The following is a 27,944-nucleotide window of genomic DNA, read 5'->3' on the forward strand; positions in this document are numbered from 1 at the left end:
TATTAGTAATCCACAATAAATATACACTAAAAATGCAATAGTGAAAGAAAGAAAAAGAGATACAATTTGTGGCGCTAAAGTAAATGGCAGCTAGAACACACTAGTGGGTGCAATCACAATAAACCCACAAAACAAGTACACAAAAACAGAAATAGTGTGCAGCGCATGTACAAGACCCACAGATCTTTGAGAAATACAAACACAATAAGTGGATATGTGATAGTAATAAAGGAGATAAATACCCCAATATCATTCAATCTTTGAGGGTCATAAGCATTTGCCAGATCCTGTATAAAAACTGGTTCAAGTGGTGTCACTTTAAGATATAATGTCTCAAACTTGATCTTGAAATTACTCCCAGGGATGAAGCTTGGTCCTCAGAGTATAAGAATTATGGAGCAAGCAAACATCAAATTAGAAGAGTAAAAAATCACATTTATTACAAATAAATAAAAAACCTTACATTGAGGTCTTGCAAAATCAGCATAAACATCAGCACAACGCGTTTCAACGATTGATCTCGTCTTCCTCAGGTGCAATTCACAATATCACAAATTGTACATACATTTAAAAGCCTTTTGGCGCTGAAAAAAATGGGTATTTGGAACCCGCCCCCTTTGCCATCAGACCAATCAGCAAAAAACAGATGATACCTCTTTTGCTGTGGATTACCAATAAAAGCAAATTGTTTTTGGAAACTTTGCTGTGGCATCCTATATACACATACCTAATACTGGGAATACTGAATGACCATCATCACTTCAAAAAGCAAAAGGAACCAGGTTTCCAGCAAAGTCACCACAAGAAAGGATTGGACATCCTTAAAGAGTCCACAAGCGCTTACCATCCGAGTCATATGTGGTTTATGACTCCTGACTTGTGAGTGACACTATATACGTCTTTTTATAAGATTACTTCTATTACAACAATATTGCGCTATTTGTGTTTTGTATTTATTTTATTACAGATATATACGGAACAACTTATGCAAGAAGCTCCACCTTATAAATCATTACGTTTAATGGGACACTTTAACCCAGTAAGAAATTACCATTGACCATATGTCTGTAATTTAAATTAAAGTGTGCATCTAGACGAAATATACTTTAAGAAAAAACTGGGCAGCTTTTTTCTCATTCTAATAATTGGTGTACGGATTCAAAACTGATGCAATGAGTATCAGTTCTAAAATAGAATTAGATACCTGTCAGTTACCCATGCTCTCCAACTGCTGCTCATCGCATCTTTTAGTGTATCCTGCACCTGGGCTTTTGGCTTTTTACTATGTGTTGATAAATTATATGACTAGTTAGATTAAAAACAAAAGAAGGAAGGTATGTAGATGAGGATAAAGGTCTAGCTGACTGCCTCAATGAATATTTTTGTTCGGTATTTACAGATGCAAATGAAGGAAAGGGACCTCAGTTAAGAAAAAGGATAAATGAGTCATTTATTACACGTGAGTTTACAGAGGAAGAGGTTCTATTTCAACTGTCAAAAGTAAAGACAAATAAGTCAATGGGACCTGATGGAATACACCCAAAGTTATTAAAATAGCTTAGTGGTGTACTAGCAAAACCATTAACAGATTTATTTAACCATTCATTGATAACAGGAGTAGTCCCAGAAGATTGGAAGTTAGCGAATGTTGTGCCCATTCACAAGAAAGGTAATAGGGAGGAGTCGGGCAACTATAGGCCAGTAAGCCTTACTTCAGTAGTGGGGAAAGTGATGGAAACCATGTTAAAGGATAGGATTGTTGAACATCTAAAAACACATGGATTTCAAGACCAGAGACAACATGGGTTTACTTCAGGGAGATCATGCCAAACTAATCTTATTGATTTTTTTGATTGGGTAACTAAAATTATAGATCAGGGTGGTGCAGTAGACATTGCTTACCTAGATTTCAGTAAGGCTTTTGACACTGTTGCACATAGAAGGCTTATCAATAAACTACAATCTTTGAGTTTGGATTCCAATATTGTTGAATGGGTAAGGCAGTGGCTGAGTGACAGGCAACAGAGGGTTGTAGTCAATGGAGTATATTCGAAGCTTGGGCTTGTCACCAGTGGGGTACCTCAGGGATCTGTACTTGGACCCATTCTCTTTAATATTTGTATTAGTGATATTGCAGAAGGTCTTGATGGTAAGGTGTGTATTTTTGCGGATGATACTAAGATATGTAACAGGGTTGATGTTCCAGGAGGGATAAGCCAAATGGAAAATGATTTAGGTAAACTAGAAAAATGGTCAGAGTTGTGGCAACTGACATTTAATGTGGATAAGTGCAAGATAATGCATCTTGGACGTAAAAACCCAAGGGTAGAGTACAAAATATTTGATAGAGTCCTAACCTCAACATCTGAGGAAAGGGATTTAGGGGTGATTATTTCTGATGACTTAAAGGTAGGCAGACAATGTAATAGAGCAGCAGGAAATGCTAGCAGAATGCTTGGTTGTATAGGGAGAGGTATTAGCAGTAGAAAGAGGGAAGTGCTCATGCCATTGTACAGAACACTGGTGAGACCCCACTTGGAGTACTGTACACAGTACTGGAGACCCTATCTTCAGAAGGATATTGATACCTTAGAGAGAGTTCAAAGAAGGGCTACTAAACTGGTTCATGGATTGCAGGATAAAACTTACCAGGAAAGGTTAAAGGATCTTAACATGTATAGCTTGGAGGAAAGACGAGACAGGGGGGATATGATAGAAACATTTAAATACATAAAGGGAATCAACACAGTAAAGGAGGAGACTATATTTAAAAGAAGAAAAACTACCACAACAAGAGGACATAGTCTTAAATTAGAGGGACAAAGGTTTAAAAATAATATCAGGAAGTATTACTTTACTGAGAGGGTAGTGGATGCATGGAATAGCCTTCCAGCTGAAGTGGTAGAGGTTAACACAGTAAAGGAGTTTAAGCATGCGTGGGATAGGCATAAGGCTATCCTAACTATAAGATAAGGCCAGGGACTAATGAAAGTATTTAGAAAACTGGGCAGACTAGATGGGCCGAATGGTTCTTATCTGCCGTCACATTCTATGTTTCTATGTTTCTATGTTTCTATGACTAGGTTATTTACCCAGTTGTTGATTGATGTTTCACTTGGCCTTTGCCAAGTGTGACAAGAGCTTGACAAGTGCTCTTAGAAGTCGAAATGTTGACTTTATATCTCTAATAAATCTGCCTCATTGGATTCATTTTGTGCCTGGTCCTACTTTCTTCGATTACTAGTGTTGAAGTGCTCTGATAACTGATTTGCAAAATGAACATCAAACATTCAAATTAGTGAGTTCGGGGGAGATATAAATCCCCAGAAGAATCAATTTGGTGATTTTTGCCTACACTTGCAAGTTAGTTGCAAATTCGACAGAATTCAGTATTTTATGGTTGAACTCATTAGTTAAAAGCTGAATCCAGTACTGGTAAAGGATGAGGTCTGCAGTCATAAGCTACAGCTAGTTTCAATCTTTTCTGTTTAACTAATATATGGCATTCTTACACGATTTACTACCAGGTTTATTCATTGGACTCGGAATTGTACTGAATTAAATTTGGTACAATTCAGAATTCAGTGAATATACCAAATAATGACATAATGTTCACGTTCTATTTTTAGAACAAATAATTTCTTAAAATTACAGAGTAATCACCACTAGATGGCAGCATGTGATAATTTTTTTTTATTAAAAAAAATAAAATAAAAAAAAGTACAGAACATCTCCCAATCAATCATTCCTTGAAAGATGTGTTTAGAAAAGTTTTAGAAAAGCAATATGTATACTTAGCAGAAGAAACATATTAAACAAATTACAGTGCTTTGACATTTTAAAAGAAACATGACAAACAGATGATTTCAATTTAAAGATTATAATAGAAAGCCAAAGCTATGCTTAAGATTCTCACTTGTTTTACATGTTACATGCAAAATCAACCACTTCTAGTTAACCCCTTACAGACCAGACTGAATCTGTCATAGCATGGCAGACTTTAAAGGGTTACTCCAAGCATCACAAACACTACAGATCAATGCAGTGGCTATGAAGCCAATAGTACCCTGGTCCCTTTTCTCAGTAATGGGACAAACCATTTTGCAATGTTTTGCCTTTTTACCTGGGTCCTTGCCGAGCCCCTAGACTCCGGCACAACTGGCTGTGACATGCATCAAGCTTCTGAGGAGCAATAGAGCTAGATGCCAATATTCCCCACTCATTCATTGGCTGAGAGCATCAGCTAACCACCCTCTGCCACAGCCCGCCTTCACTACTAAAGCAAGAGAGCTTGAAGTCCCTAAGCAGCTGGTCGCTCTCAGCCAATTTGAGCTTCGTTCAGGAGAGCTAAAGGAAGTTCCTACTTAGGAATCCAGGTAAGAAGTCAAACTATTTAAAAATGGTTGGACTCCTTACAATGGGAGACACCAAGGCATACCTTGTACGATAACCACTACTTCAAGCTGCAGTGGTTACAATGCTTGAAGTTTAAAAAAATAATAATTGCAGAACCCCCACTGCATCCATCTAATGACTCCCAGATATGGAACCCACATTGCATATATGGCATTAGCATATCACACCTTATCTACATCAACCGCTGTCAACGTTCTCTGGTGACATCAATGGCACCAATCACAGCAAAGAAAACACACACTAATTCTAACACACTAAAATGACATACATTTATTATCTGTACAATTTGTATTATTTTTTGCACTTTTAGAGAGGTGGTTATGGGTTGGTGTCTGTGTAACACTTTGTTTCTTATATCAACATACTCACACTATTGCAGATACACATCTATAATGCCTTGCCCACATTATATTAGAATGAAAGTCATCTTGTATAATACCAAACCAACCACTAGGAGGCAGAGAAGCTCAAGGTGGGCTAACATAAAAAAAGATAGCTGTAAAGGGGAGTAGAATACATTGTCACAATACCTCAATCGGTGACGGAGATTCACTTCTGAACTGGTTTGATCTTCTACCCTACTTGGTGTTGTGTATGAAGTTCCTATTAGAAGGAGAGATTAAAAGCAGCTAATAAGACCATCAACTACATCAGCCAACAATAGATACTAGCTTCATTAAACATAGAAATCCACAAATAGCAAAGAAAAAAAATAGACACAATAACAGGCAGGTTTATTGAGATATAAAGTGCAATGGTTCGCCTACGAAGAGCCTTTGCCAAGTGTGACAAGTCTAAATGTTGACTTTACATCTCTAATAAATCTGCCTGGGTTGGATTCATTTTGTGACTGGTCTTTCTTTCTTTGTTGATTACCATTTTTTATTTTGTCACTATCTTATGTTTCCCTCACTTTTGTGTGCTTTCTCGTCTTTCTGAAACAATTATAAATGGTCACTGTAAAGCTTCATAACAGTACGAGTTGGAAAATGGGCGCATATCACTAAAGCAAATAAAGCAAGATGCTGGTAAAATCAGAGTGTTTACTTTGAGCAGGAGGAAAAAAATTTGAGGCAAAACCCACCGAGAAATACACAAGATTAGCAGTTTAACAAATAAAGGTGCCAATGCCCAGAAAGAATAAATGTGATAAGCAAATAAAAAAACAAAACAAATAAAATGTGTTACAATAATTAGTGAGAAAGCAGAAGCTACAGTCTGCTTCTGCTTTCTCACTAATTATCTTCTTGTTTGAATTTTGCACTATATATTCACAGTATACACACTCAATACACATGCTTTGATATATGCACATTCACACACAAACACACTTATGTACAGAGACACAAAATTACTCACAGACATACATTGACAGATACAGCCACACAATCACAGTATGTATCTGGCAGGGTGTATTGGTACCTGTGTGGCATTGTATAGCTTTGTGCACCTGTGAGTGTATATCTGTGTGTGAGTATGTATCTGTGTGTATTTGTATACATGACTGTGTCTGCAATGCAAATCTCTGTCTGTACATCTATGTGTCTGGGAGCATATGTATTTCTGTGTCTGGGAGCGTGTGTTTGGACGGAGCTGCTTGGAATGTGTTGTGTGTATAGGGGGCAGCTTGTGGTCTTGCTGTGTGAGTTGTGTTTACATTGGACCTGTGTTGTGTGTGGGAGGGGGGGTTGTGTGAGTATGAGTTTTACTGTCTGTGGGGTGGTGCCTGTGCCTAAGGGTGCCTGTGTGTTTATGTGAATGCCTGTGGCAGGGGGGTTGTGACAGAGTAAATGTGACAAGGTGACTGTAACAGAATGAGCAGTGGCGTACACATGACCTATGGGCCCCCGGTGCGAAAATTGATCCGTGGCCCCCACCCCCCGCACGCTTACTCTGCGCGGGCCGGGGCCGCAACACATGGCGGCGGGCACCTGGTCGCAGGGGTTGCAGGGCTGCGACCCCTGCGACCGCGGTATGTACACCAGTGCATGCAGATGCACACACACTTAAAGGACCACTACAGGCACCCAGATCACATCAGCACAATGAAGTGGTCTGGGTGTCAGGTCCCTCTAGTTTTAACCCTGCAGCTGAAAGCATAGCAGTTTCAGAGAAACTGCTATGTTTCACTGAGGGTTAATCCAGCCTCCAGTGGCTGTCTCACTGACAGCCGCTAGAGGAGCTTCCACGATTCTCAGACACTGAAAGTCCATAGAAAAGCATTGAGTAATGCTTTCCTATGGGCGGTTTGAATGCGCGCATGGCTCTTGCTGTGCATGCGCATTCGGAGCTGAGAGGCGGAGGGATCCCCAGCGCCAAGGGAGTCCGGCGCTGGAGAAAGGTAAGTGCTGAAGACACGCACATACACACTCTCACGAACAGACGCATACACACTAGCTAACACACGCATACACACTAGCTAACAGACACACACATTTACTGACAGAGACACACTCAGTGACAGACATACATACACACTCACTTACAAAACATACACTCACTAACAGACATCAAACAGACTCACTAATACAAACACACTCAGTAACAGACACACACAGTAACACACTCACTGACACTCACTAGCAGACACACTCAACAGACACACTCACTGACACTCACACTAACACACAGTAACACTCACAGTAAAACACACACTAACACACACAGTAACACTAACACACGCTAACACTCACAGTAACACACACACTAACACTAACACACACACTAACACTCACAGTAACACACACACTAACACACACACTAACACTCACAGTAACACTAACACACTGTGAGTGTTAGTGTGTGTGTTAGTGTTACTGTGAGTGTTAGTGTGTGTTAGTGTTACTGTGAGTGTTAATGTGTAACACTAACACACACACTAACACTCACAGTAAAACACACACTAACACTCACAGTAACACTAACACACACACTAACACTTACAGTAACACTAACACACACACTAACACACACACTAACACACACACACACACACACACTAACACATTTTTTTTAAATTTAATCCCCCCAGCCTCCTTACCTTTTGGAGTGCTGAGGGGATTCCCTGGGGTCCAGTGGTGCTGCTGGGCTCCTGGGGGGCCGGTCACCCGGCGGGCAGGCAAGCAGGCGGGCGCGCGAGGGAGCACTCTCCCCTGAGTGCTTCCTCTTCAGCTCCCTCGCGCGCCGCGTACTGATACCGGCGCCGGAAGATGACATCATCTTCCGGCTCCGGTATCATTGCGGTGCGCGAGGGAGCTGAAGAGGAAGCACTCAGGGGAGAGTGCTCCCTCGCGCGCCTGCAGGACCGGCCAGCCGGGTGACAGCAGGGTCAGCCTCGGGGGGCCCGGAGGTGGCCGGCTCCTGGGCCCCCCAGGAGAAGAGGCTGGCCCAGTGACATACATACCGGGTCGCAGGGGCGGCCAGGCCCCCTGGTGGGCCGGGCCCGGTCGCAGCCGCGACCCCTGCGACCCTGGTATGTACGCCACTGAGAATGAGTATGAAAGTTTATCTTTGGTCATGTGACTGTATAAGTCGGGTAAGAGTGAGGAGTGACTGTCACATGATGACTGTGTGTGAGGAGTTACTGTGTGGAGTGACTGTGACACGTTTGACTGACTGACATGGTGACTGTGTGTGAGGGGTTAGAATGGGGGTGACTGTGACATGGTGACTAACTGAGTGTGTGGTGGTGATAGGGTGACTGAGTGTGTGTGGGGGAGAGGGTGATGGGACAGGGTGAGTGTGTGTGGGGGGAGGGGTGATGTGTCAGAGTGAGTGTGTGGGGGAAAGGAGATTGACTGCAACAGGATGACTGAGTGTGTGTATGGGGGAGGGGGTCATATGACAGAGTGACTGTGTGTGTTTAGGGTGGTAACTGTGACAGGTTGACTGTCATTTGTGATGGTGGCTGTGACAGGATGACTATGTGTGTGTGGGGGAGAGGGGAAAGGGTATGACAGGGTGAGTATGTGTGTGTGGGGGCTAGACTGTATGTAGGGAAGCTGTATTTCCCAGTTTAGATTCTCAAATCTTGCTGCTCATTTTGTTTGAAAGTGAGGCCCCTCCATGCTTACCTCCCTCAACTTTCTCTCCTTCAGCCACCCTCCAAAAAGGTGGCTCTGCCTCAGAGTCTACAGGCTGCTGCTCATTGCTGCGCCTCACACAGGGCATGGGGGATGCAATATAATGTTACATCTCCCTGTACTCTGTGTGACAGGTCAGACAGTTAGGGAGAAGGAACTTCTGATCTTCATCTTCATTTCTCTGAAGTTCATTGGTGTCTTGGTCTGATCTGTGAACTTCAGGAACTTTAATATTGGCATAATTTGTAAACAAAGTTAGTTTGCAATAAACTAGTCTGATTTGCAATTATGCAAATATGGATATTGGGTATGAATGCATACTCTGGCAATCATGTATATACAAGTGCCAAGATAAAGGGGTTAATAACAATTCTGCAAATACTTATTATATCCTTGAAAATCACTCAATACACAAACGTATTGTGTTGCCCTAATGTGCAAGCTTAGCATTCCACTTTCCAAATAAACGTTTAAATGTAGCAGTTACCCCCAGAGGGAAATATGCCCCTTGCAATAGAATCCAGCTCTGTGAGTGTTAATGGATGTCATGTTCGTCTCTGTATATAGGATCACTGTAAAACACCACTCAAAAACATCCTTTCAGCATAAATGATCATAAAACAATATAATGCTAAAGACGAAGAAGCACTATTTTAAATTGCATCTATTTTTTGTGGTTTTTATATTAGTAGTTGAGAGCAATACGATGGTAGAAAACCTGGCAGCAGTTATTAACCAAATAACCTCAGTAAAATAAACATATAAAAATGCACAAACTGTGAATGACATTGATTTATCTTATGCTGCACAGTATTAGCAAAAAGAAACAAACAGCAATCTCGTCTCCCTTACCTTTCATTTTATTGCTTTGCACTTCTCTCGTTCTGGGTATGTTTTTTTGCCTTGTTCAAGCAATATAGGAAAATATTGTATATCCAAAAGATACAGTGTAAGTAGCTTTTATCTAGCCATCTTTAAAAGGAATTGAATCATTGATCTATTTTATGCCTCCCATGTCTACCCTATAGGTAATTTCCTTATGTCAACATTTTTATTCTTTTTAGCTTTGCTGTTTGTCAGATTTGACCTACATTTTTATTTTATCTCTTTATTACTTTGCCCACCATTCTTGCTCACATTTGGCTTTCATCCAGTGCTTTTTCCCTTGAACAAAATGTTCTTTAGAATGTCGATTCATTCCTAACTTGTCAGCAATTCCCTGCTCAGCCAGTTACAGAGCGGTACACAAAGTAACGGCTTCATGTCGGCGCTGCTATACACATTGCATTTAAAAAGGATTCTCTTATTAGTCTATTAAATGTTATGATATCCTTGGTGAATAATCTATATGCAATTTGAAACAGCTGAATTAATAAACGTAATAATCTGGATTGTATCCATAAACATCTCATGATACAAGGTATTGTAGCAAGATTTTAGTAGGTTAATCTTGATGCATCATTTTGGTTTTACACTAGCGCTCATTAGAATAGACATATTAGAATAGACACGTTATAATGGAGCATGCCTATCCCTGCCATCGAACGGTTAACGTTGATGGTATAACAGAAGACATGTAATCAGTATGTGACTATGACCACTTGTCGTGTTTAATGTCTGTTGGCACTTAATCATAAACAACTTTTGATTAGGCACTGATAGACCTGAAACGCGTTTAGTGGTGATGGCTGTACATTGCTAACCTTGATTTTGTAATAAAATTGTACGTTCTAAACCTCTAGAAGCTCATAGTATCCTATTTCACAAAGCTCCTGATGAACAGTTTTGAGATTTCATGGCTGTGGTCTTGATTTGATATACCTCTCGATAATTGTGTGTGTGAATGTGGATATAAATTACAGGATTCATCTCGCAGATTACAAACCTTTGTCCGTGTACTATATATCTGTTGTTTCGGGTGAGAGGTTAGAACTGTTTCTTATAAATTTGTAAAATCAGTAGCGTGTTTTTTATTCATCTTGTAAGTAGGATCTATTTAGTCAATGCTAAACTCATTGTTAAAAGCCAAACATGAATTACCGAGTTTTCCCAGTATGGAGTTCACATTTATTATTAGTGCATTATGTTAATAAAATACATTAAGTGACAGCTATCATCTCAAAACTATTTTAAGATAATATCATTTTCATTCAGTTTTGAAAAGAAATCGATTTTTTTCAAATTACCGGTAAGTATAATATTGTTATTATTACTGTCATTTATATAGCGCCAACAGATTCCGTAGCACTTTACAATATTATAAGAGGGAGAGGGATTTAACTATCAATAGGACAATTACAAGAAAACTTCCAGGAACGATAGGTTGAAGAGAGGGCCCTGCTCAAACGAGCTTACAGTCTATAGGAGGTGGGTTATAAACCACAACAGGACACGAGATAGCAATCAAATGGTGAGAGTGAAACAGAGCTGGAAGAGAGAGTAGAGTGCTGCCCCTTAGTAGAGAGTAAGAGACAGGTATGCAAGGTAGAGGTTACTCTGGGAGGCCATATGCTTTCCTAAAGAGATGGGTTACTTATTGAAGACTAGGGGAGAGTCTGATGGTGGTAGGCAGGCTATTTCATAGGAAGGGAGCCGCGCGCGAGAAGTCCTTCAAGCGTTAGTTGCCCGTACGGGTGCGAGCAGTGGACCTGAGAAGGTCATGGACAGAGCGGAGAGACCGAGAAGGAACATACCTATGGATCTGTGAAGAGATATAAGAGGGGCTAGAATTGTTCAGTGCTTTATAGGTATGGGATAGTACTTTGAATTGACTCCTATTGGATACAGGAAGCCAATATAAGGACTGACAGAGGGGTGAGGTGTGAGAGAAACGACTAGAGAGGAAAATCAGTCTGGCGGCAGCATTCATTACATTATATGTAAAAAATATGTCAACAAATGCCTGTTATTCTAGAAGACTGACCGGTGAGGGAGATCTTTTATCTCCCCCCAGCCGTGGAGCTCCCTCTGTAGTCCGGTCGGGAAAATCCTTTGATATTCCTGGTCCACCTTGGACCATGACATGTAGTGAAGTAAGGAGGACCAACTGTCGGTTTTTAAACATTGACTGACCAAAGGTGCATGTATATAACTGAAGGTTCTTATCATAGAGTATAGGTCGACATGAGTTTCTCATTCTTTTTACATATACTTCTATTAAAACTGAATGAAATTATTCATATATTAAAGGGACTCTCCAGGCAGAGTAGTTTACTGACCTGGTTCCAGCGCCGGGAGCCTCATGAAGCCGCGCCCCCTATTTCGTCAAAATGACAAAATAGGCGGGCGCGAGCAGGGAGCAATCAGATGCTTCCATTTGGAAGCGTCATTGCTCCCTTGTGCGCATGCGCGTCTTTGCCGCACATGCGCACATACTTCATAGGGCGCGCCCTCTGAAGTCCTGAGCGCACTACCGCGCATGCGCACAGTGTGCGCGGCCGGGAGCTGAGCTGACTGACAGCTCAGCTCGCGGTCTTTGCCCGTCGTCCCCTCTCCTCTGCTGACAGGCTGGAGAGAGAAGGCGCGCACACAGTGCCTTCTCTCTCCTGCACACGTCAGACGTATTTAAATATGTCTGACGTGTACATGGCCTTTTTAAGGCCCTACATGATAGGAAGTCCCTCTGCTGACCATCTGAGTGACGGCCACTGGAGGTATTCCTATCATTCAATGTAAACACTGTATTTTTTCTGAGTGTTTACATTAGATTGCCTGCAGGGAGGTATAGATCTCACCTGAACAACTACATTGGGTAAGGTAACAGTTGTCCTTTAAAATACAATGTTTTTTTTTAAAAGAGGCTAAGTTCTGAAGGTTCTGCATTTGCTGCAATTATCCTGAATTTTCAGCTTCAATGGAATACTATAGGCATCAAAACAACTTTAGCGTAATCAAGCAGTTTTAGGATCTAAATCATGCCCCTGCAGTCTCACTGCTCAATAAAGTATTAAATACTATTTAATTCAAGTTAGTGACATTTTTGTGATGTTTTCTTGGTGTGCAGTGTTTATCGGTTCCCTTAGTTTTATCTAGAATTAAAAATTCCCTTTGAATATACCATAAATTCCAGAAAAGTCACATTTTAACAAATAATCCTGTAAGTGTACAACTGAGTATCGCATAGAAATATGTCCTTATACGGTTAACTTAGACCTAGTTTTAAACTGACAGTATGTTTAAATAAATGTAATAAGAGGAACTTTTCCACAATCTTTAAATTAACAAGAAATGGATGTCAAACAAAGTTTGAACTAGAATAACATAGAGTAGAGCTTTTTCTACTAGGAGTTTATTTTCCAAAAGAATGGTAACACATAAAATAAACAGATGTTCTTTATTTGTTGTGTAAAGAGAAGCCACTGAACGCTGGATTTAAATATAAGATAGGATAATTCAATTTAAAGTACGAGAAAATGGAGAAAAATATGTCTGGATCTTTTCTTGACGAACTATGGTTTTCTTCAAAGGCGTTCATATTATATATTATTATTATTATTGCCATTTATATAGCGCCAACAGATTCCGTAGCGCTTTACAATATTTTGAGAGGGGGGGGGGGGGGGAATGTAACAATAAATAGGACAATTACAAGAAAACTTACAGGAACAATAGGTTGAAGAGGACCCTGCTCAAACGAGCTTACAACTATAGGAGGTGGGGTATTAGAAACATTAGGACAGGATATATCAAGTAGGAGTGAAGCAGAGCTGGAGGAGAGAGCAAAGCACTGTCCCATAGGAGAGAGCAAGAGACAGATATGTAAGGTAGAGATTACTCTGGGAGGCCATAAGCTTTCCTGAAGAGATGGGTTTTAAGGCCTTTCTTAAATGATTGAAGACTAGGGGAGAGTCTGATGGCAGTAGGCAAGCTATTCCATAGGAGAGGAGCCGCCCACGAGAGGTCCAGCAAGCATGAGTTGGCCGTACGGGTGCGAGCAGCGGTCAGGAGGTGGTCACGGGCAGAGCGGAGGGTGCGAGGAGGGGCATACCTATGGATCAGTGAAGAGATATAAGAGGGGCTTAAATTGTTCAGTGCTTTAAATGTATGGGTTAGCACTTTGAATTGACTCCTATAGGATACAGGGAGCCAATGTAAGGACTGACAGAGGGGCGAGGTGTGAGAGGACCGACTAGAGAGGAAAATCAGGCTAGCTGCAGCATTCATTACAGACTGTAGTGGGGCAATACGGCTTTTGGGGAGACCAATCAGGAGAGGGTTACAGTAATCCATGCGGTGAAATTACTAGAGCATGGGCAAGCTCCTTGGTAGCATCAGAGATGGAAGAAAGGCAAGCAGTGACACGTTGCAGGATGGTAGGGGAGAGGTCTGGGGAGGAGAGGTATATCTGAGTGTCATTAGCGTACAAGTGGTAGTGGAATCCAAAAGAGGCAATCCGTTTTCCAAGAGAGGCAGTATAAAGAGAAAATAGAAGGGGACCGAGGACAGAGCCTTGGGGAACTCCAACCGAGACAGGACGAGGGGAGGAGGTATCCTTGGAAAAGGAGACACTGAATGAGCGTTGGGAGAGATAGGAGGAAAACCAAGAGAGGACAGAGTCACAGAGACCGAGAGATTGAAGAGTTTGAAGGAGGAGAGCATGATCAACGGTGTCAAAGGCAGCAGAGAGGTCAAGGAGAATTAATATGGAGTAGTGACCTTTGGATTTAGCGGAGATTAGGTCATTCGTCACTTTGATAAGAGCGGTCTCAGTAGAGTGGAGAGGGCGGAAGCCAGACTGAAGAGGGTCAAGGAGAGAGTTGGAATTAAGGAAGTGAGACACACGGGTAAAGACAAGTCTTTCCAAAAGCTATGATGAGAAAGGGACCAGGGATATGGGACGATAGTTAGAGGGGGAGGATGGGTCAAGAGATGTTTTTTTCAGGATAGGTAATACAGTGGCATGTTTAAGGTCAGCAGGAACAGTGCCAGAAGAGTGAGAGAGCAGTTAAAGATGTGTGTTAGGGTAGGCACAAGACAAGGGGAGAGAGATCTGATGAGGTGAGATGGGACAGGATCAAGCGGGCAAGTGGTGGGGTGAGAGGAATGAGAGGGAAGGGCAGGGTTTTAAAGGAGCAGTGGGGTGAGAGAAGAAAACCTACACTGCCACCTTTAATATCCGCTTGTCTTGGATTGTGGGTAAAGTGAAGACCACCAAAGGACAGTGAGGCAGGGGTAGCAGTATCTGAGGGAGAGAGCCATGTTTCTGTTAGTGCAAGTAGGTTTAGGGAGTGTGAGATAAATAGGTCATGGATGGAAGTAGATTTAAAGGTGCTACACACAGAGCGTGCATTCCAGAGGGCAGCTTTAAAATAGGAATTATAGTGAGAATTACATGGAATGGGTATTAGGTTGTTGTGGTTTCTGGTGTTTGTACCAGGTGGCTGAGTAGTGGAGGGACCAGGGTTTGGAGAGACATCACCTGCTGCTAGGAGTAGTAGGATGGAAAGGAAGAGAAGGTGTGAGTAAGATTTAAATGTTGGGGATGAGAGCTTGTATTTAAGGTATTTAGGAGGGGTGTGTGGAGAAAGGCTGGATAAATATGAGTAAAGTGCATGTGATGAATACAGAGATGAGGGGAGCAGAGAGGGAGCAATGAAGATGGTGTTAGCAGGAACAGGTAGGTAAAATGATAGAGAGATTTTAATGATGAGGGAAGTGAGAGAGAAAGTGAAAAGTAGAAGTGAGAACATTAGTAGGAGAGAAGGTGCTGTGTTTTTAAGAGCTGTGGTTAGGAGGGTTAAGGGTTAAAGAGGTACTGTGCGAGTATAGCTATATCATTACAGGATGTTATTGCATCACAAAGGCATACAAATTTTAAGACAATAAACTGAATTGGTTAAATAGCTACAGCCTTTTATATAACATATATAATTGTAATTACGCAATTATGTAATTGTATATTTTATGTGCGGTTCACCAAGTTACAGGTGAAAAACATTATGTGGAAAATGTGCAAATTACACGTCTGTGTCTATGTATGTATACGTTATGTGCCTAATTCATGATCTGCCTATTATTTCAATGGGTACACCTTGTTTTCATATTCTGTGGGTTATACTGGCCGATAAAATCTGTACTGCACATATGTCTGACACCTTGCAATACAGTTCATAGCATTCAGGGCAACATTAGGATACATGTTCCATCCTCTTTAAGAGTAATGGGAGTTACTCTGAGACAACAGATGCTATTTGCAGCTCCCACCATAAATTCAGCCCCCTACTCCTTTCTAATATGGGAGACGAGTTGAGGCAACAGAGATAGAAACATTCTGCTGCTTCCAGGCCTTGGTCTTGGGATCTCATGTGAGTATGTGCCACATTTTATGTTCACTTGTGTAATTGTCATGGCTTCTAGTGTGGTTCTCCACTTGACTCGATGAAGGTTCTAAGTTTCTAAGTAGTTTTGTTGACTTTGTATAGATTCCAGTATCCATGTGTGCAGTATTGTGTTATTGACTATATTAGATTGTGTTATTGTGTAGTCAATCCATACTGTGCACAGATTGGTCTTGGGATCTCATGTGAGTCCTGATCAACTCTTCATATGGGCTACTTATTGTTGGATATCTCCTACTGTGATGATTCTGGATGCATGCAGTGGTCTGCTTTCATATCTAATAGCCACTAGGCCGTGGTGTTATGCAATGCTTGATTTTGATCATTCTACTTCTGTGAAGTTGATCCAGCTTGATAGCCTCTTTAAAGGTTGATTTTATCTTGGCTTCCAGTGTTAGTCACCATGGGGGGTATTCTTTCTCTTTTAGCCTTATCTTATAGTCAAGCATGTAGTTAAGCCATCTTGGGACACAGATGCAGGTTGGTAACCTTCTGTAAGTATAAGTGCAGTAGAAGTCAAGTGAGCAGCTTCTCAATTTGTATCCATTAATGGTTTGTTCAAGTAGCACACTTATTCCCAGATTGCCCTTGTTTCCTAGCATCTGACATGGACCTTGTTATTTTGAGCAAACTCTGAGTTGGCATGATTCTTTTGGTTTTCTGTTACTTTCATATTTTTAGAAATATATTATAAGGTGTCTAGTCCAGGGACACATTGGTGAGATAAGGCACTACCACTATTCTAACCAGCCGTGTATATTTAAAGGGACACTATATATGACAGGACGCAAGTCTCTTTTCAGCTATGTAACTATAGGCACCAAAACAACTGTAGATTAATGGAGTAGTTGTTGTTTATATAGATCATGCCTCTCCAGTCTCACTGCTCAATTCTCTTCCATTTTGGAGTTAAATCACTTTGTTTATGCAGCCCTAGCCACACCTCCATGCATGTGACTTACACAGCCATGTTAAGCACTTCCTGAAAAGAGTAGTCTAATGTTTACACTTCCTTTATGGCACAGACTGTTTAATGTAAAATGTCTTATCTCCTGCACTATTACTAGACACTGCAGGAGCCTCCTGTGTGTGATTAAAGTTCAATTTACAGAGCAGGGGATATAAACTTCTAAGTTAAGTTAACATCTGATTGATAATTTAACCTTTTTTTCCCCATGCAGGTTGTGTGAGTCACAGCCAGAGGATGTGTGCCATGGGCTGCATAAATATAAACAAAAGTAAATTAAATCCTAAATGGCAGAGAATTTATCAGTGAAACTGCAGGAACATGATCTATACACAGAAAATGGCGTAATTAAGCTAAAGTTGTTGTGGTAACTATAGTGTCCCGTTGTATTTAGAATTTTGGCTTCTTTCATCCATTAAGCTTGCAGTGAGTAGTGCAAGTGCAGATACTAGGGATAATGAAGAAATATAAAAAAATATTCATTGATGTATAGATCCTTATCTGGAATACTGGTCCTAGCCCATCCACTACAGTGGAATTATAGTCAAATATTGACCGAAAGCACTGAAAGCATAGCAGGGTGGTCTCTTATGTGCAGTTCTGCTTTGAACCCAAATGTTTTTGAGATGGATTCATAGGGAAACATTAGCCATCTGTACTAATTTCAAATGAACTGTGATTTATCCACATTTTGGGTGATCGGCGATTTGTCCAAAATGCTGTATTGACAAATCATGGATCCAACAAAACTGGCAATGGACAAACGGTTTTGGTTGTTTCATGATTCAAAGTTTTGTCTGTGGCTGCAAAAAAAAAAAGAAGCTGATTGATGGTTTTGGGACAACCATTAAATGTTGATTTTATCTACAGAGCAAGTGAGAAATGACCAATAGAAGGAGCAAAGTAGGAGCGACAAAAGTAGGAGCAACAAAACAATCTGTATTCATACAGTATATTTAGAAACATAGAAACATAGAATGTGACAGCAGATAACAGCCATTAGGCCCATCTGCTCATTATAGATTTAAAAAAATATGTAATTCATATACAAGTATATATTTTTTTTACTACTCCTTTTTCCCCCTTCTTAGTTACTTCTTCTTACTGGATCTGTGAACCAGATATTTATATTATGTTATATATTTTGCAATACACTGATTGGTCAGTTTGGGTTCGTCCAAATCATTTTCCCCAAATCAATTGCATGTGAATCAAAATATCCCATGGACGAAACCTGAATTGGCCAACATTTTTTTTCCCAAACAATTTGATTTGGATGAACCTAATTATTTTGCAGTGCACAGGTCTAGTCAACATTGTGACAGTGACAATAAATATATTATTGAATCTGGTGGAGCTCTGTAACTAAATAATAATGAAAATAGTTTGAGTTGTGCAAATAAATGTGGCTAGAAAAAACAGGAAAAACAATTAAATAATTAGGTAGACAGGTATAAGAGTACTTTCATCATCCCCTGCACCTCAGTCTTTTTTCCTGTCCTCTTAGCCTTAGGACAGTTTCTCTTGGAATGGTATTCCTTAACACTTTTTCTTTTCCCTATGCTCACCTTACTAATATTTTAGTCCCTATCCTTGGAGAGGTCAGCCTTGCTCTCCAGGAAGCTCTAGGGACATGTAAGCTACCTCTAAGCAGATGGGGACCCCTGGAGAGTGCAGAAGTTAGTTCCCTCTGCATACACCTTCTACTGGCAAGCTGCCTTGGGATCCGAGCCTTACAGACTCCTCTTTCGACTTGGAGGGCTGCAGGACGTCCTTCCTCATATTATGCTATACTGCTTCTACTGTTCCATCTGTCCAATTTCTATAAGATTTAAAGGTATCACATTTTTTTTTCTTTCCTCTGTGGATTACTCTTCTACAATACAATTCATATTTTAGCATTTAATTTGCCTCAATTGTTATTTGGGTATTGAGATATATCCATTCAGGATTTTTTCAAGATTAAGCATTTTTCGGACACTGACACATTGTATCCTCTCTACAGTTTGTCTAATAAAGTTACAGTGTATCACTGTTTATGTTAGGATACATGTGTATCTAGTGTTTCCAATATTTATATGCTTTTCCTCAGCGATACCTTTTCCCTTTTTGGACATATCTAAAGGTACATGTCCACAAAACTAGTGTTCTTTCTAAACACCAGGTTGATTGGGAGCTTTCCCCATTTTCTCTTTTTAAAGGGGAGCTATCCAATCTGCACAATTCTCTGCAATTCGTCTGTTTGCCGCGCCATTTTCCCGGAACAAAATGTCCGGTTCAGGAGCATGCACACATGCGCGGCTGTGAAAAGCCCTTAGTTTGCCAATTGCTAAAATGGCGGTCGGGGCGTGATCTTAATGGGCATGCTCGAACATTTAAAGGTGCGGGAGCATAACATTTAAATGTAAGTACCTTTCTCCTACTTGCTCTTGTCTAATCTTCCTAGGGGCCAATTTCAACACCCAATCTGCTGTGGTCTCTCTGGCACATGAACAAAAGCTCAAGCTTATGGAACGCTTAAGGAACTTTGTTAGAAGAACCTCCGCTCCGACGAGAAATTTTATGAAGCTTTTGGGTACCCTATATTCGACCATAGGTCTAGTCAGTTGGGCCCAATGGAATCTCCATCCTCTCCAAACATATTTCCTGAAAATCTTAGATTCCAGCTCTCAGGAATGGGAGCAACTTCTACAGTCATCTGAAAACACAAATGAAGTGGTGGCTGGAATGGAATCACCTGTCCAGGGGATTTTCATTGAAGGCAATAGATTGGTTAATACTAACAATGGATGCCAGCCAATCGGTTGGGGTGCCCACTTTGGGAAGATGTTTGTACAGGAGTTGTGGCCTCTCCACGTTTGGCATTTACCTTCAAACATCAGAGAATTTAGGGCGGCCTTTTTGGTCATGCTACACTTCAACTTCAGCTATTTCCAAAGTCTATAAAACTCAAGGGCTTCCAGTACCTAAGGGTGTTTGTGCACATTCTACCAGATTCTACACATTTCCACTTCTTGGGCTGCAGAGGCTGGTGTACCGGCTGAGAGCATATGCAAAGCTGCTAATTAGTCTTCTCTCAAGACGTTTGTTCGCCATTATCAGGTGGATGTTGCTGACCCCTCTGACTCACAGTTTGGCTTATCAGTTTTGAGGTCTTGTTCCTCTTAAGTTAAAAGATTATTTTTTTGGCATGTATTCCCGCCCTGTGTGAATTTCTTACTGCTTTGGTATTCCGATTAGTTAAATGCTGCCATGATTAGCCAGGAATATGGAAAATTTATTCATACTTACCGTAATTTTTTTTCCTGGCTATTATTCATGGCAGCATTTGTGTCCCCACATTTTTCTTGTTATATTATCTTGTTACTGGACATAGGTGCAGGGGATGATGGGAGTACTCTTATACCTGCCTACCTAATTATTTTATTGTTTTTTCTGTCCTATTGGCCGGAGGGAGGAGCTAACCCATTAGTGACATGCTGACATGAATAATAGCCAAAAAAAAAAATTACGGTAAGTATAAAAACATTTTCCATAATAATAAGAACGTATTTACCTTGAATTTCTGACCATTCATATGTGGATAACGAAAGTATGAATGGCCAGAGTAAATATACACTTTTAGTCTAAAATATCCAAAATTAGATCTATGAAAGATTTTTCCACTTTGGATTTTTTTTTTTTTGCGTATAATTTCCAATTCTCTTTGAATTCCGAAAATCAACACATTAGAATAATCCTGTAAGACAAAGTTCATTCTACCTTTGCAATTACAAATTTTAGCCACTAGGTGGCACACAAGTAATATCAAAGCTAAATTTCAAGCACAAACTTCTGCTTTTTATTTATTGTGTTCAAATTAATGATTTCAGTATCTATAAATAATGCAAATTCTTTTTATGTAAAATAAATAAATAAAAAAGATGACACTAGTTATTATGAGAAGAATAATTTTATGACTAGCATCCACAGATTTATTGATCATTAAAATTTCGTTCATCTTTCATTAAGTTTAAAGTGGAAGTTTGATCAAGTAATTCACACGTATTCTTCACTAGGATTCTGCTAACATAACTTATGGAATTCTGATTGGGAATGTTGACCAGGGGCAGCAACATTCCCAATTTTGTAAACCAGATTTTTTTTTTTTTTTTAAATGATCTAATAACATAAGTCCTTCCAGCTAAATGGTTGGATGAAAACGCGCCTGCAAATTCAAATTGAGATGCAACTAAGGGTGGATTTTAACTTTTTATAAATATAAATATTTTGCAAAGGAATTCTGACCATTTCAGGAATGATTGTAGTAGCAGATGCAAATTGTTCTGAGTTATAATTGCAATGTGTGGCTAATCCTCGAGTTTAACCCTTTATACGCCTTATTGATTACTTAAATTGCAATTTCATTACAAACTTGGAGATTTTCTAACATGGCGCAGTTAAGAAGCACACTCGCTCCCACCTAAAAATCTCACCTGATTCTAAAATCTAGTAGAAAATAGCAGTTGATACTGTCACTTGAAGGCAGAGAATCCTAAAATAGTTTGAGTACTTCTAGTGTAGTTACAAATTGTCAAAAGTGAAGTCTACTGTGATACTGGTGGAAGAAAGGAGGAGCAAATTACCTTTGTGCCACTTTTAAAAAAATGTTTGTTTCAAAAAGGCCATATTTCTTCAATATAGAGCTTTTTTTGTATTGTATTTCGATAGTTGGAGTGTCTAGGCTTTTGTTGGGTGCAGAAACCTAAATATATCATCAGATATTACATGCAAATATCCCATTAGGATTTTAAAATCCACTTTTAATTTTTGCCCATTCATTCTTTCATGTTCTTTTATATTAATATAATAAGGCGGCTCTTATAATTCAATATTTTCAAAGAAGTCTTTTGTCATGTTTCTATGTTTGAAGATGGGCACTCTTTATAGCAAGTTTTAGCAAGAATCCCATGGGGAGAAACTATCATCCAACACCTGATTTTGATTGAAAAGCCACCAACTAAGCTAACAGTTGTATTATGGTTTGAGTCATATACATTGCTTTTTTTTTTAATTGTTAACATTATCTAATGACTTACTTGGTTTGCCAGCCATTGCTAAAGCCACTAGGATTTTGTTCTAATTTCTGTGAAGGCCTTTCAAAAGCTTAGTTTTCTTTTTCGTTCAAATACCTTGTTACGTCTGCCCTAAATATTGCATGCAATCCAATAAAAGCTTCTGCCTTCATACTATCCTACTTGTAAATTGGTGCAAGGAGTATATTCCACTTCCTACTCTCGTGATCAAGTTTGAAGTTTGTATTTTTGGAGAATGTACAACACTTATTCACACCCAGTGCAAACACATCTATGTCAGAAGAGTGAATATCTAGTTGTGTGGCTCCTCTCTTTCCAGTGTAAATTGCATCAATAATGATCTTTGTGTCAGCTTCTTTGTGTGACCTAATCAGTGATGTAGCTTCCAGCCGAGTTCCTTTTGGAGATTGTCACTAAGCATCTACTACATCTTTGCTCCTCTTGCATTCCAGAACATCTCAGTAAGAAAATTAGACATTCTTTGGTTTGCTCATGGGAAAGAAGTTCCTGCTTCACCACATTTTGGATATTAGTTTGGAGTTCAACAAGGAAATGTATTGGTTCCTTGTGGTCTGAGCAGGTTTTAATTGTGTATAATTTATGACAATCCTGTAGCTCTGCCATATTATCAATAATAGCACCCTTGTCTTCAGCTACTGTATGCTTTGGCCATTGTGTTTCCATATACTAGACATCCGTACTTCCTGTCTTGTTTGTCAGCCACAGTTGGAAGGATCGTCATAAGTTTGTTCTTCTGAGAACAATGCGACATTGTGCCATCAGGGGTGAACACTGACTGAGGAATTACAGACAGGTTATAATTACTGATGGTGTCACATATATCTACTTGAGATGTGATCTGGAAACAATAAGACATTATGAAAAAAGTTATCTGTCCTGTTTCAGCTGCACAAAGACATCTTTCATTTTTAGTTTAGTTTTCACCACTGCTTATTTTAAGGTCATTAACATTTTTTTTGTTACAGGATACCGTAGACTTATTTGTTTGCTATACAGTCTACTGTAATCTTAAAGGAACACTATAGTGTTAGAAATACAAATGTGCATTTCTACCACTCTAGTGCCCTAGTTCTTTGTGAAGGTTGAGGAGCTCAATACATCTTCCAGGACAACTAAACGATGTCGCCGACACTATGTACATCCAGAAGAATGGAAGCGAGTTCGGATATGTTCAAGCAGACATGCGATCTGTGGGGAACACCGGATATAGATCTGATGGTGAACTACAGAAATAAACAAGTTCCCCCTTTTCTCTAATCCATAAGATTTGACCCAAGAGCAAAGGTCAAGATGACTTAACACAGAGATGGAAATTTTGGCTGGTATATGTTATCCCTCTCCTAATGTAGAGGTGATAGCAATTATTCCTCATTGGTCAAGGAGGCCTTGGTTTCCACTGCTGAACTTATTATCACAGGGCCCAGTTCTCCACAAAGTTCCTACAAAACTCAGTTTGAAGGCCCAGAGATTGAGAAGAACTTTCTGAAAGCTAGAGGCTTATCTGATTATGCTATGGAGACTATTTTCAAAACTAGCAGTCACACTATGTCAAAAGTATACAATAGAATCTAGAAATCTTATGTTGATCTTGGAAAAGTTTCTGAAACTCTTAATCTTCCTTATTTGTTGGATGTTTTAAAAAATGGTGTGAATGAAGGTTTGAGCCTTAGTTCTCTTAAAGTACAATTATCCTACGATTAAATGTTTTTACAAAGGAGTTTTAACAAAGGAGCAATGAGAATTATTAGACCAACTGTCTAAAAACTTCATCCCAACATGGGACTTGCCTACAGTTTTGCATAGTCTGATTCTTCATCTTTAGGGGTCTTAACACTGAAATGTGTTTCCTTGTTGCCATCACCTCACAGAGAAGAGCTTCAGAATAACAAGCTCTTTCATCTGATATGGTGGTTCTAAGGTTGGTTCTGATATTCATTCAAAAGGTTCCTTTCTTAATTTCACCTGAACCAGGAGATTATCCTACCTTCTTTTTTGGAAAGCCCTTCTGAAGAAGAAGAATCCCTTTGGAATACTTGCATGGGGTTAGGTCTTTCCGCATTTAACTTGATCGTAATAAAGAATTTAGTAAATCAAAAAGACTTTAATTGTACCTTTTTGGTTACCATAAATGTATATCTGCCTTTGTTTCTACTATCAGGAGATGGATTACTTCTGCGATTCAGGGTCACTGGCAAACCAGTGCCAGATGGTGTTAAAGCTCTCTCGACCTAGGGTTGTCTCGGCCACTTTGGTGGATACTTCTACAAACGAAGTTTGAAGGGCTGTAGCCTTGTCATCTTTCAACACTTTTGTGAGGCACTATCGCCTAGACGTTTCAGGCTCCTGTGCCTCCTCATTTGGGAGAAATGTCCTACTCCCACAACTAATGTTTGATTAAATTTGGTATAGCATTGATATGGTATAACTGTTTTTTATCACCCACCATTTAGTTGTGATTGGGAAGTCCCACAGGTGATGCTGACATGGATTGGCCAGGAAACAGAAAATTGTTACAATATTTACCGTAATTTTCTTTTCCTGGCCAATATCCATGTCAGCATCAACGAGCCCTCCCTTTTTTCTTGATTGACTTAGTTACGAGACTGCTTATTCTGGGGAGGTGGATTCCTTATATGCCATAATTTAAGATTTAGATTACTGCCCTATCAGCTGAGCAGGAGGAGCTAACCCACAGGTAATGCTGACATAGATATTGGCCAGGAAAAGAAAATTACAGTAAAATTTTTAACAATTTTCTATTTTTAAAGCAATCCTCTACCAGTAAATAATTTTGGCCCTCATAGATCACATTGCCCTAGATAGGTGACTGTGGAACCTGGATTCATTATCTTTAGAGTTCTAGAAGTGCAACTGTTGGTAGTTGGCGAAATAACAGGAAAAACTACAGACTCAGATTAATGGTTTCAACTAGGAACGTAGATACTTTTGACCATGTAGTGACCCCTCACCCTTTGTGTTTTTGGATGAATAAAAGGTATCCCTGGGCTCCTTAATCCTTAGTAGATCCAATAGACTGTCAGTAGTTACTATAACCATACAGCCAATGTTCATTATGTACTTTGAATTGGAGTCATAGGAGGATCTGGGAGACATGCAATTTTAAGTGTTCACTGGATAAGAGGTACAGAAGGGGGCCTGGGAAGCCTTACTGATTGTTGGTCCAGGAGATCCCCAGTAATTAAATTTACCTCTCACCTAACATATCAGTTGATTTAGGGTTCTATAGACCCCAAAATTTATTGAATAATTCAAACATTCCACAATGTCAGATATTTATTTATTTATTTAAAAAATATTTTACCAGGAAAGATACATTGATATTTCTCTCGTTTTCAAGTATGTCCTGGGTCCACAAAACATTGCATTGATACAATAAAATACAAAACCAATATTAATACACAATATATACAAAATTTAACATAGAACAGGTAAGAAATATATAATCAACCATGACTGGTGCCTTCTGTTTTGAGATATGTAGAGAGTAATCTCTTAAGGATTTTAGGCCTGGGGAAGATTTAATAGTGTGTGGGAGGTCGTTCCATAATTGCGGTGCTCTGTAGGAAAAGGAGGATCGGGGCGCTTTCTTTTTGTATTGAGGTAGACTAAATAAAGTGCTGGTACTGGATCGGAGGTTGTAGGAGGTGGGAACAGCCGGGGAGAGCATTCTGCTCTGGTATAGTGGGAGATTCACAGAAAAGCTCTTAAAAACAAGGCTGTAAAGATGAAGGGTACGTCTGGATTCCAGCGACAGCCAGTTTAGTTTTTTTAGCATGTCACAATGATGGGTCATGTAATTACATTGTAGCATAAAGCAGCAGAACGAGATATACAATGTATTAAGTTTAAAAATAAGAAGTTAAGTGGAGCAAAAGTAGAAAAAAATAAATAAGGAGACAGTTTACTGCTTCAATGCAGTAAAGTTAAATGGGTAGAGAGGAATAGGGAACCTATTACCTATAGTTAAGAATATGAAATACTAGAAATACTCTCTCCCTGTCATATGATGACTCTGTATTAAGTTTATTAAGGTGGGTTTGCGGTGCATGTGCATATAGTACATCCCCATAATCAATGATTGGCATCAGCATTTGCTGTATTATCTTTTCCTTAACTGTAGGGCTTAGGCAGGATTTGTTTCTGTACAGGGCAACTAGTTTTGGATAAAGTTTAGATGCAAGTTTTTCTATCTGGAGGCCAAAAGATAGATGGGGTCTAACAACATTCCCAGGTATTTGAAAGAGTGGACTGCGATCAGTGTGCCATTTGAATTTGTTTTGATGGATAGGTGGGAATTGTGTAATTTGTGTAATTTAGGTACTGTTCCAAAGATCATTGTGACAGTTTTGTCAGTGTTTAGGAAGAGTTTGTTTTTTGTGATCCACTTTTCTACCTCTGTGAACTGGTCTTGGAGCACAGCCTCAAGCTGCAGTAGATCGGATTTGCTTGCATTTATTACTGTGCATAGATCAACTAGGTTATCTGTGCCATGGGCAGTTCTTGATGTCACTTAGAAATTTTTTTAAAGGACCTTGTGATTTTAACCTTGGTAGGGGATTTAGGGTGGACCAGGCGGTGCCCGCCAGCATTTTGGTGCAGCCACAACAACCCGGAAAAAACGTTGGGGCCGCATTGAAGGAGCCAATCGGGTGGCCCATGCTCTTGGGGCCACCCGGTGGCAATGAATTTCCTGGGGCCTGGTCAGCGCTGTGGCACTTTAAAAGCGCGACTGGGCCCCAGTGATGATGTCAGAGCTGGGAGGAAGCCGTCACTTCCTCCAAGCCAACAGAGCGCCACGCAGGAGGAGAAGATAGAGTCAGAGTGTGTGTTTGTGTGTGTGTGATAGAGAATGCCTGTATAAGTATAAATGTGTGTGTGTGTGTGTGTGTCTGTCTGTATGTCTGTGTGTGTGTGTAGGTCTGTGTGTGTATATCTGTATGTCTGTGTGTATGTGTGTGTGTCTGTATGTATGTATGTGCCTGTATGTATGTATGTGTCTCTGTGTGTATGTGTGTGTCTGTATGTATGTGTGTCTGTATGTATGTGTGTGTTTTTATGTCTGTATGTATGTGTCTGTGTCTACATGTCTGAGTGAATGTATGTGTGTTTGTGTATGTATGTGCCTCTGTGTGTGTGTGTCTGTATGTATGGGTCTCTATGTGTGTGTGTGTGTGTGTGTGTTTGTATGTATGTGTCTGTGTGTATGTGTGTGTCTGTATGTGTGTGTTTGTGTGTATGTATGTCTGTATGTGTGTTTGTATCTGTGTCTGTGTGTATATTTGTGTCTACATTTATGTGTGTCTGTGTGTGTCTGCGTGTGTATCTGTTTGTCTGCATATGTGGGGGGGCAGGGACGTATGGGGTTGGGGTTAGATGTATGGGGGTGGGGACGTATGTGGTGGGCGTTAGATGTATGGGGGGTGGGGACGTATGGGTGCCCTGTGGTTTCTAGTTACGCCTCTGGGAGAAAGGCATAGATAGGCAACGACATGCCTACCTGCTCTGTGTTATTTACTCTCTCACAGAGGACCATGGTGTAAAGGGAATAGGAGAAACAAAACCAGCCACCTCTTGATTTTTTTTTTATATTTTGTGCAATCAGTGACCTATTTAACAATTCTTGTTTTTGCATTCAGGACTTGTTCGGGACATTTTAGGATATAATTACTGATCATTTCCTGATATATTTGGCACAGTTGGCCTGACCTCTGGCAAGTTTGTTTCAATTCAGCTGAGACTCTGCAGACTGTGACTATCGGGAGTCTCATCTGAACTGAAGTGCCGAAATACTCAGAACATGACTAAATGGTTTGCTGTTTGCCCTGTGTCCTACAATGTGATCAATATATTCATCTCTGCACTTAAAATAACTAACCTGGTTAACACATACCATAACCATTCCTAACTTGTACATAAGAACATGTTAACGGAGCAGTATCTTCTCTTCAGCTTCTCCGAGCAAATTATTACTTCACTCTTCTTTGTCATTTGCATTGTAGCAATAGCTTGCTCAGGCCTCTCATAC

This window comes from Pelobates fuscus, chromosome 8 (assembly GCF_036172605.1).
Source record: "Pelobates fuscus isolate aPelFus1 chromosome 8, aPelFus1.pri, whole genome shotgun sequence".
Taxonomy (NCBI): Eukaryota; Metazoa; Chordata; class Amphibia; order Anura; family Pelobatidae; genus Pelobates; species Pelobates fuscus.